The following is a 10250-nucleotide window of genomic DNA, read 5'->3' on the forward strand; positions in this document are numbered from 1 at the left end:
TTTCTTCGGTTTTAAGTTTCTTGATCTGAGTGTAATTCCAGATCACAACGATAAATATCAGCCGGAGTTTTTTCTCATTCTTCTCTACGCTTGGATTGTTTACCTTTTCCGATAGACAAGGTATAAACAATATACCATCCCAGCAGTCAATCTGTTCACAAAATAAACATGCTACGTTTACAAAGATATAAAATCCCCTCTCATTATAAACAGTACAAAGGGTATATATCCAATATTATCTCAAGACCATTCGTAATAAAAGATGCTCTTACTGCGGTTTCTTCATTGAAATTCGTCTTACAACCCATAATATAAAAGGAAGTAATGAAAAAGGAATCATGCAAGTTATTTTTAGGAATGTCAATCGTAAAAATGTACAAAAGCAAAATAAAGCATAATTTACTTTGACTTAAAAACAAGATTGTGAAACGTTGATGTTTCCGTCTGGCAGCTTTTGGCGAAGGATAGAGTTTCTCAAATGCAACTCCAAGCTCAAAATCAAAGTACTGAAAGTACTGTTGGGAGTTGATTATTAAATTAATTCGATGTATGATTGATTGATTTATATTGTTTAACGTCCCTCTCGAGAATTTTTGACTCATATGGATATGCCACCACTTGCCGATGGAGAGCTGCAATTTTTTTTACTTATACTTGGCACCCATTGAGCAGAGAGGGGTCTTTTTCGAGCCAGCACCTACTGCGACCAGGGACCTTCGTTTATACGGTCTCATCCGAAGGACCTGTCTCCAAGTCTTTCGGTGGGATTCGAACCTGAATTCGATGTGTGTAACCTTGCCCACTTTCCAAATTATACTTATAATAATGGTTCTTGATTGAGGTATGTGAGAAGCAAATGCATAAGTAGATTTCGTGATCCTACAGAGCCAAAGCGTTATGGTTTTGTTCTACTGTAAATCACTTTTTATTAGAAATTTATTTCCGCGTAACTAAGCGAGACAGTGTGATCGCGAAAATTTCTCTCTCGCACATTTATAAGTACTCTTTACAGTAAGAACAATAACCACAATTCGTAAAAAAAATTTGTCATGCTTAAATAGTTACATGTAATGACTATCTCGCGAAAATAAGATATCTCGAAAATTAAGTGATCTACAGTAATTTGAAAATAACTTGAATGATATGCGAAATCTTGTTAGATTAATCGTTTTCCTCACAGACTTCGTCCTTATCTTAGATGAAGGTACAGTGTATGGAACTTGTACTTTCAGTATCTAAGATAATAAGATGTTTCAGGATGAAAATGATATTCAAGACAATTTTGAGAGAAAATGAATAACGCATATATCAAGCCCATATCAACAATTTATCATCGATAGTATAATGTCTAAGTGTAGGGTTAATCTATCAGATTCAGAAATTACATTTACTACAGCAAAATTAGTAACAGATTTATACACACCGGGTATTGAGTTTAAAAAAAAAAATCAGTTGAATTTTTTTCACAGATTGAGCAGGAGTAAATTCTGAAAAAAAGTTTAATAGCTAGGTTGTTTTTTAATATTTTATATTATACGAGTATATATTTTTTGTAAATGGTTAAAACCCCAAAATTTCATGTACATACAATAAAATAAGTTCAATGGTGTTCAAAAATGTGAATATAAGTATAGTTTATGTAGTATGTGATGTAACAGATTGGTGTATTTCATACTTAATAGAACTCGTTCGATGATGACATATTAATTATGCCTTTTTGCCTGGTAAAATTCATTTTTAAATTTAACATTTTATATTTTTGAGACCGATTTCCGTGAAATATAATTAAAATTGCAGCCAGATATTTGTTAACCACAAAGCATAATTTACGCGTGAATTTGGCCTTTTCCCCCAAAATGTGTATGCACTAGTATTACACAGATCTGTGTTAGAGGGAAATTGGATACCCCAACATCCATCCACGTCCTTAAAATACTCAATGTGCCAACAATTTGCAATAATCTATTTCCACTCTTTATCTTGCTTAGTCAAACAGTCATCACGCAAGTTGACTTTCACTATACTGTATAACTGTACAACTTTCCACAAACAAAAAAAAATTAGCAAGCTTCATATATTACGCATATAAAAATCACCACTTTTATGCTTTCATTTACTATCATTCCGGACACAAAAGTAAAAGATTAATCCATGCAGTATAGGTTACTTCTGCAGCAGTGGGGAGATCTTATCTAAATTGAGCTTTACACATATTAGAGATTCGCAAGCACACAATGCCCGCTGAGTTATCAATCAGCCTGAGTCAGGTGCACACATACACATGTATTGTAAACAAAACAGCTAGCCTAGACATGAAGTTTTCTTCTCTGTATTCCAATTTGACTTTTAATTTTATAGTACATCTGATTATGAGGCTCATTGTTTTATTGTCTAAATATACTGTATCTTTTCTGTTTTTAACCACCAGAATACCATCATGTTTTCTCATCATATTGCAGACGCTTTGTTAGTAGGGAATTTCCTGTCTTAAAATTAGAATACATGCACAATGTATGAATACATATCGGAATCGGTATGATTATTTAGGTGACAGATGCTTAAGAGGAAATTAAAATGACAGACTAAAGTTGAATACAGAGTGATTGTGGACTATATTGTAAAGAATTATAATTTCTTCATAGTTAGTTTAATGAGGAACTATTTTCTTATTCGCAATGCTCATTTTCCTTGGCGGCTGTTTGTCAGTTGCACTTCCTGTCTTGGACCACTGACATAGACTCGTTGATATAATCAACTCCCAATAAAAATGGAAGTTATTTTTATCCCAAGAAAGAAATTGCCTAAATGAATAAACCTATGAAATATAAAATTCCTAGTACAAACCATTTATGGATTTAGCCAAGCTTTTTTAGCGTGAGTGAAACTCCAAGGTCAAGGTAAAAGGGTCTTTTAGGTTACAAAGAAACCTTGCTGTTAGAAATACACAAGTGAAATATGAAAGACATTGTGCCAACTGTTAAAAGATTAAATTTCTTCAGATGACGGTAAAATTCCAAGGTGAAACGTCACAATTGTTTGTATCCAAATGAAGACCTTGCCACAAGGAATAAATTTTTACATGTGAAAAATGAGAACCATATTACTTAGTATTTAAAAGTTATGACCAAGGTTACAGTTTTTAAAAGTGGGTCTAACTCAAGGGTAAAGGTAAAAAAATATTTATATCCATAAAAAGGTCTTTTCACAATGAATGTACATGTGAAGTATGAAAGCCCTAGAAACTACTGTTCAAAAGTTTTGGCCAAGGTTCAAGTTTGATAAAGTGGGTAAAAATCCAAGGTCAATGTCAAGATGTCCTCTGGTAACCAAGGAAAGGCCTTGTCAAAAGAAATACACGAGTGAAATATAAAAGCTATTGCTCGAAGCAATCATGAGTTTTGACCAAGATTGAAGTTTTTGTGGACAGACAGACAGACGGATTGGACAAACAGACAGATGGATACGGCAAAACTATATACCCTCGAATCTTCCATTAAAAATGTGATTCAAACTCCAATGTCAAAGTCAAAAAGTTAAAATTGTTGGTATTCAATCCAGGTCGTATATGAATACAAGTAGGAAATTAAAAAAAACTCAGAGTAGTATATGTTCAAAAGTAGTGGCCAAGGTTGAAGTTTTTTTTTAAGTAGATAAAACTCATAAGGTCAGGGTCAAAAGGTCAAAATATATATGCAAAAAGAGAACCTCAGGTCTTGTCACATGGAAGACGCCTGGGAAATATGACAGTTCTAGGATAGAATGCTAAAAAATTCTGGTCAAGGTTAATTTTTTTTTTCGCTAAAGTGTGTCAAGCTCCAAGGCTGAGAAGTCAAATATGCTGGTACCCAAAGAAATTTTCCGATCATGTAATTTCAGTCAAAAGCTCATTAGAGTTTGTGTTATTTTTTTAACTACTATACTGACTTTAAATAAAGGTTATCTTATCTATCTATCTTGTCTTATTACATGGGGCACGCGGTGGGTGTTAACATTTTACAGGGGATGCTTTCTTCTCTATGGCACCTAATTTCACGTCTGTTTCCAGAGGTTTGTGTTGGGGTGCTCACATTTTGTCAAGTTTTCGTGGACTTTTCACCTAATTACTGTTTGGTACCCTCACCATTTACATATTTCATTAACATAAAGTTGTCCTGTTGTCAGTCTTGGATGATAATTGAAAAGTAACATATGATGTTATATAAGAAGCAGGTCGATCATCATTTTCACAATATTTCAAAACTGTAGTGTAAATTTACTTAAAGTCACTGGAAGGGAAGTTTAAAAATATTGGGTTGCGAATTTTATTTCCGTAAAAAATTAACAAATCCACCTTCTTCTATAACTAACACTAAAACAACAAATCTTTTTGTTTGGGATAGGGAATAAATATTTTCCATCTAATATCACTTTTTCTTTTGAAACCTTATATCCGGCCAAAAAATAAAAGAAAAACAAATATAAACAAAAATAGAATATGTTTTCCTAATTTAGATAGAGGTTTTGTTGTTTAATTTGCTCTTAACACGATTTTTACAATTCTTACAACTGAGGCAATTTGGTTAATTTTATGATATAGACAATCGATAGGGGCAACATTTGTTACACTTTCGATTTTTTCACCACACAGGTAGTCTAGATATCAAAGGTGATTACCGAAACCAGGTATCCTATACCTGGAGATGATCTTCCTAGATTTATTCAATCAATAGAGGGTCAGAGTTATTTATAATTGTCAGATGGAATCATAGCCTTGTAAAACAGCCGATGTGTATGGTAAGCTAATTAGTTTGTTTACACTTGGAAACAGGAGGGTTGGATATTCAAATAAACACATTGATTTGTATCGGAAACAAATACGATTAGCAAACTTAAAGTAAAATATAAATAAAAGTCCGTATAAGCTTTCCAAAAGTCTTCAATATTCAAAATTTTAAAAAGTTTTATTTTATTTTTATTTTATTTATTTATTTACTTATTTATTTATTTATTTATTTTTTTTTGCAACTTTGAGAAAGCTCATGCGGCAATATTTTTTTCAACCAACAATTGCCTATTGGGTTGTGATCTTTAAAATTTTGAGCTTCTCTTCATAAACACCGGACAATCTTCCAACACTCTTCACAGAACATTCCTTGATTATTCCTTGATTATGGGATTTTACGCAAATTCATTGAATGGTGTTTGTGAAACACTGATGCTCCCGTATGGCAGATTACGGCGAGGATTAAATTTTCTAAGATCAAGTCCAAAGGTCAACAGGTCAAAACTGTTGGTACCCAAAAGGCCTTGTCCCAAGAAATACACCCGTGAATTGTGCATGTCCCAGCTCAAACTGTTCAAAAGTTATGACCATTGTTTAAGTATTTTTAAAATAGGGTCAAACTCTAAGGTCAGGTAGGGTAAAAATATACATACCAATTGAAAGGTATTGTCAAAATGTGTTCAAAATGTATTCACATGTGAAGTATGAAAGCCCTAGCACCAACTGTTAAAAATGTTTGACAAAGGATATTGAAGTGTCATATTTTTTGTAAAAGAGGTTCAAACTCCAAGGTCAAGGGACTCAAAGCCTAGAGATCAAATTTGGTGGCACCCAAAGAAAAGTTTTATCACATGGATTACACATGTGAAAACTATAGCCCCGCCCACTCAAACGATATGAGCAAGGTTAAAGTTTTTTCGGACGAACAGACAGCTAGACATGTACAGACAGCTAAACAGACGGACGGACATGGCAAAAAATACATATATAGAAGCCTCGGTGCATAATTAATAAAAATCAGTTTGTTTGTTTTGGTCTTTTTTTTTGGTAGGCCAACTGGTCACAACGCTTACCTTAGAAACTAAACATAAAAACGTGAATTGAATCATATATGCTCAATGTTACTTATTTTTAATAATCGAAGATTCGGGGGTGTATAGTTTTTGTCGTGCCTGTCTGTCTGTTTGAAAAACTTTAACCTTGCCTATAATTTTTGATTTAGTGGAGCTATGATTTTCATATTTCACATGTGTTTCCTTGTGACAAAACCTTTCTTTGGGTACCACAAAATCTGACCATGACCTTGGAGTTTGACACATTTTAAAACAAAAATTCGAAACTTTTACTTTGGCCATAACGTAGATACTAGGACTTTCATACTTCACATACATGTATGTATTTTTTGTGACAAGCCCCTTTCATTGAATTGCAACAATTTTACCTTGTCCTTGCAGATTTACATGTACGTACTTTTTAAAGACTTTAACCACTTAAACCTCGGCCATAACTTTTGAACGGTAAGGGCAAAGATTTCATACTTCACATATATGTAATCCTTGTGAGAAGACCTTTCATTGGATACCAAGAACTTTCACCCTTTAATCTTGGCCTTAGAGTTTGACCTACTTTTTAAAAACAATTCTTGACCATGACTTTTGACAGGTTAGGACTATCATATTTCACATATCTCATACCTGTGACAAGATCATTGGATATACCAAGAACTTTAACCCTTTGACCTTGGAGTTTGACCTACTTGTTAAAATCTTTAACCTTGGCCATTACTTTAAAAGGGTTGGGGCTAAGGGTTTCATACTTTACATATGTAATCCTTGTGATGTGACAAGATCTTACTTTAGCAACCAACAACTTTGACCTTGACCCTGGGGTTTGACCAACCTTTCAAAAACTTATCCTTGGCCAAAACTTTTGAACAGGTGGTGTTAGCATATGGTTTTCATATTTCAAAATTGTATTGTATTAGATCTAATTTTGGGTACCAACATATTTGCTTCTAAGAAAAGATTAATCATCGCTTGTTGCCATACAGAGACATCGGTGTTTCTTGTTTTTATAAATAAATATATGTAATAACCCCGTACGTTAATATTTATAGTAGGTACATGTACAAGTATGTATCTGTGAAAATTCAAGTTTGTTCAAATCAAATACATTTGACGTTACCTATTATATTTATTTTTTCCACCTCTAGATCCCAACTCTTTGTTGTCGTCTTTACAGGCAATAAACTCGCTTGATTTGAATTTTTTGCAATCCAACAGCAAATTCGAGTTTGACGACTATGAAGGGTTGGGAGGTGAATAAAATATCATATTGGTTAAAGAAAATGTATAGAAAGTGTAGTTGCTGGAAAGTATATTAAAATTCTCCCCAAAAGTGCGCTGCAAATGCACATTTTTGCATTACGGGATCTGCAGCGTTATGGAAAAAGCCTAAAATATAAAACTATAACGCTACAGTATTTTATTCATTTCTCGTTCTTTATAAAGAGTATATCATATTGCTAAAATTTTAGAATTTAAAGATTTTAGACCATACAACAAATATATACTCTGTTCATTGTATTATAACCCTGACCTGTTGTATAGAGAGGGTATTTATAGGCTTAAGCCTGTTGCCCAATCTATTCAGTTTACTGAATAAATATTGTTTAAATCAACAAATAACACAAGACTTATTCTTCCTTGTTCTTTGACAATGCTAAATAAGAACAATTTATTTCTACGATCCCCTTTTCGTAAGCATTTGGTGTCTAAATCTTTTCATCGTTGAAGCTAACGAGTCATATTTAAAAGTAATAAAAATATATATTCTATATGGGATTAATTCGTGATTTAATGGACTGCACTATGAAGATGGTCTCATTCAGAATCAGCTAAATGATAAACCTCAATAGAATTTACTCCAATGTAATTTATTCTAAAGCTTTGCCGATTCCGACGAATTAGTGCGTTTCTATCAGACCGTTATTGGTTGCAATAATCAAACCCACTCTTCAACTTCATCACGATAACTTTGAAGTCAGAAATTATTAATCAATTCGAAAAACAAATGAAACTCCTGATAAACGACTTTAACTATAACCCAGAAGTCCTAAACGATCTCTTTCATTGCATAATAAACAGAAGAGATACAGTACAGCTCTTTTATTATAATTTCTCAGAACTTTGTTGAAAGACTATTCTTTGAGATAAACAAATCTATCTTTTTCAGCTATGGGTCATCAAAATGTATTGTCAGAATTTTCCTTTGAATTTGTGGTTTATGTAATAAAGACTTATGTAATTATAATGCCAATTTCTTGATCTGATTTTTTTGTTCATTAATTTAATTTGCAGAATACGTTTGTCTTAAACATGTAATGAACTTTTGTAGCTTATTTTTATACAATTATAGCCTTTTGATGAGGTCAATCCCTCGATATATAGACCTTAGGGAAAGCATATCGACCGAGCACGAAGTGCGAGGTCGATATGCTTTCTCTAAGGTCTATATATCGAGGAATTGTACAGAATCAAAAGGCTACAATTGTTTTATTATTTTTAATCAGTTATTAAGAAATGTCTTAAAATTCTTCTTTACACATGTAATACTCAGTATCTTCTCATACAAGGCATTGTTATGTCATTGCATTATGACGTCACAGTAATGAAAACCAGCTGCAGTATCTGTTTTTAGAAACATCCAGTCTATAAAGACTATTGTGACGTCAGTACTATTGTTTTTTCACAATAGAACATTTCCAATTTTAGAAACAGCAGGTTTATAAATTTTTAAAATAGAAACATCCAGTCTGTAACACTTTTTATACTTGATCATGTGATCCAGTTTGAGCCAATCAGATAGTTGGAACAATAAAGAAAAATAATAAAACGTTTTATTATATGACTGTGTAGTAGCCTTTTTATCAGCAATCATTAAATGTGAATATACGTCATTACACGCACGTTTGAATATTAAAATCGCCGGACATCGATACATAAGGGTTTATTTCAAATTTACAAAGGGCAGGCTACTTAGAGGGCAATTTAAAAGCCTTTTACAGCTGTTTTATTTTATCTAGCCGTACTGAATATTTTATTATTTTCAAATTGTCAATGATTGGACACCGAGAAAAGCCTGATATGGTTATATCTGAGGCAAATGCGATTTAAAATTAAGTAAAACACAGATTTTATAGTCTGCTGTCCAGTGCTGACTTTTTAATTTCAAAGATTTTAAATAATCATTCAGAAAAGACCATGAAAAACATCATTTCTGTACCACACGACTATTGAAAGGAGATGGGTGAATGAGGTCTGCAGTGTGACAAACATGAAGGTGAAAATTAAATCTCATTGTAACAAAATTTTCATTTGGTTATTTACCTAATATGAAAGAATACTGTATGTAAGATCTCCAAAATTTGCAAAAATTTCATAAAAATTGAAATTATTTGATCAAGGCATAGAGAAGAGGTGTGCCTAGGACACAACAATCATTTATAGTGATCCAGAGACTACCAAATAAACTGATAGATGAAGCTATGTTGCCCAAAAGCAAGAGAAATAAGATGCTCAGGATCATCAAAATAATAAATCTAGTATATAAACATGAATCACCTTCTACATCCTTCAGGGATATTTTGAACATTTTGCTTTGTGCAAAAGATGGTCAAATTCCTCGTGGTTTTGGAGACCTGTCTAAATGTACAAAAATGCTGACCAGACCAATAGTAAACAACACCAATAACAATACTTTCTACTAAACTATAACATGTGTAAGGGTTGTTCTCATATTTCTTTTGTTCAGATCTAGTTCTTGCTAATTAAAAGTATGGGCCTTCCTAAATACAGAATCTAGGTCTCAACACAGATCACGTAGTGACAAAAATATAACAGAAACACTACAATGTACTGCAAAATCAAATTATCTTGAGGTCATAAATTATTGATTCAGCATAAAAAGTATAATAGAGTATGTTGGGATTTTATATTATTAATATTGAAAAATTAAATTTTTGCAGATGGCAAATTCATAGGTCTCTTGAAACTATGCATGAACAATGAAACTAAAATCACCTCAAAATAATTTTCACAGACCATATTTTTACTAAAGCACACATCTCAGACAAAATAAATCTTTCATTTTTTATTTCATTAATACATGTACATGCAATTTGCTAAAAACAAGTCTCACCATTAAACACATGAACTTGGACGAGCGTTTGACATTATAATCATCAAAGTTCTTATTTAAATAATCCCACTACTTTTGAGAAAAAAATGAATTTAAAAAAACTTCTTTTAAGATATTTTAGTACTCTTACGGTCAGGATTTTTCTATTGAGAAAAAGAGAATAAAAATTATTGTATAAAGATATATAGTAACATATTCTTTCAATATTTCTTACCATGAAGCTTTTGAACATTTAAACTCTATAAATGCTCTATCTGCATTCACAAAAATACTAAACAAAAAAACATTC

This window comes from Saccostrea cucullata, unplaced genomic scaffold, assembly GCF_032062105.1.
Source record: "Saccostrea cucullata isolate Sc308-1 unplaced genomic scaffold, CSIRO_AGI_Scuc_v1 ctg148, whole genome shotgun sequence".
Lineage (NCBI taxonomy): Eukaryota > Metazoa > Mollusca > Bivalvia > Ostreida > Ostreidae > Saccostrea > Saccostrea cuccullata.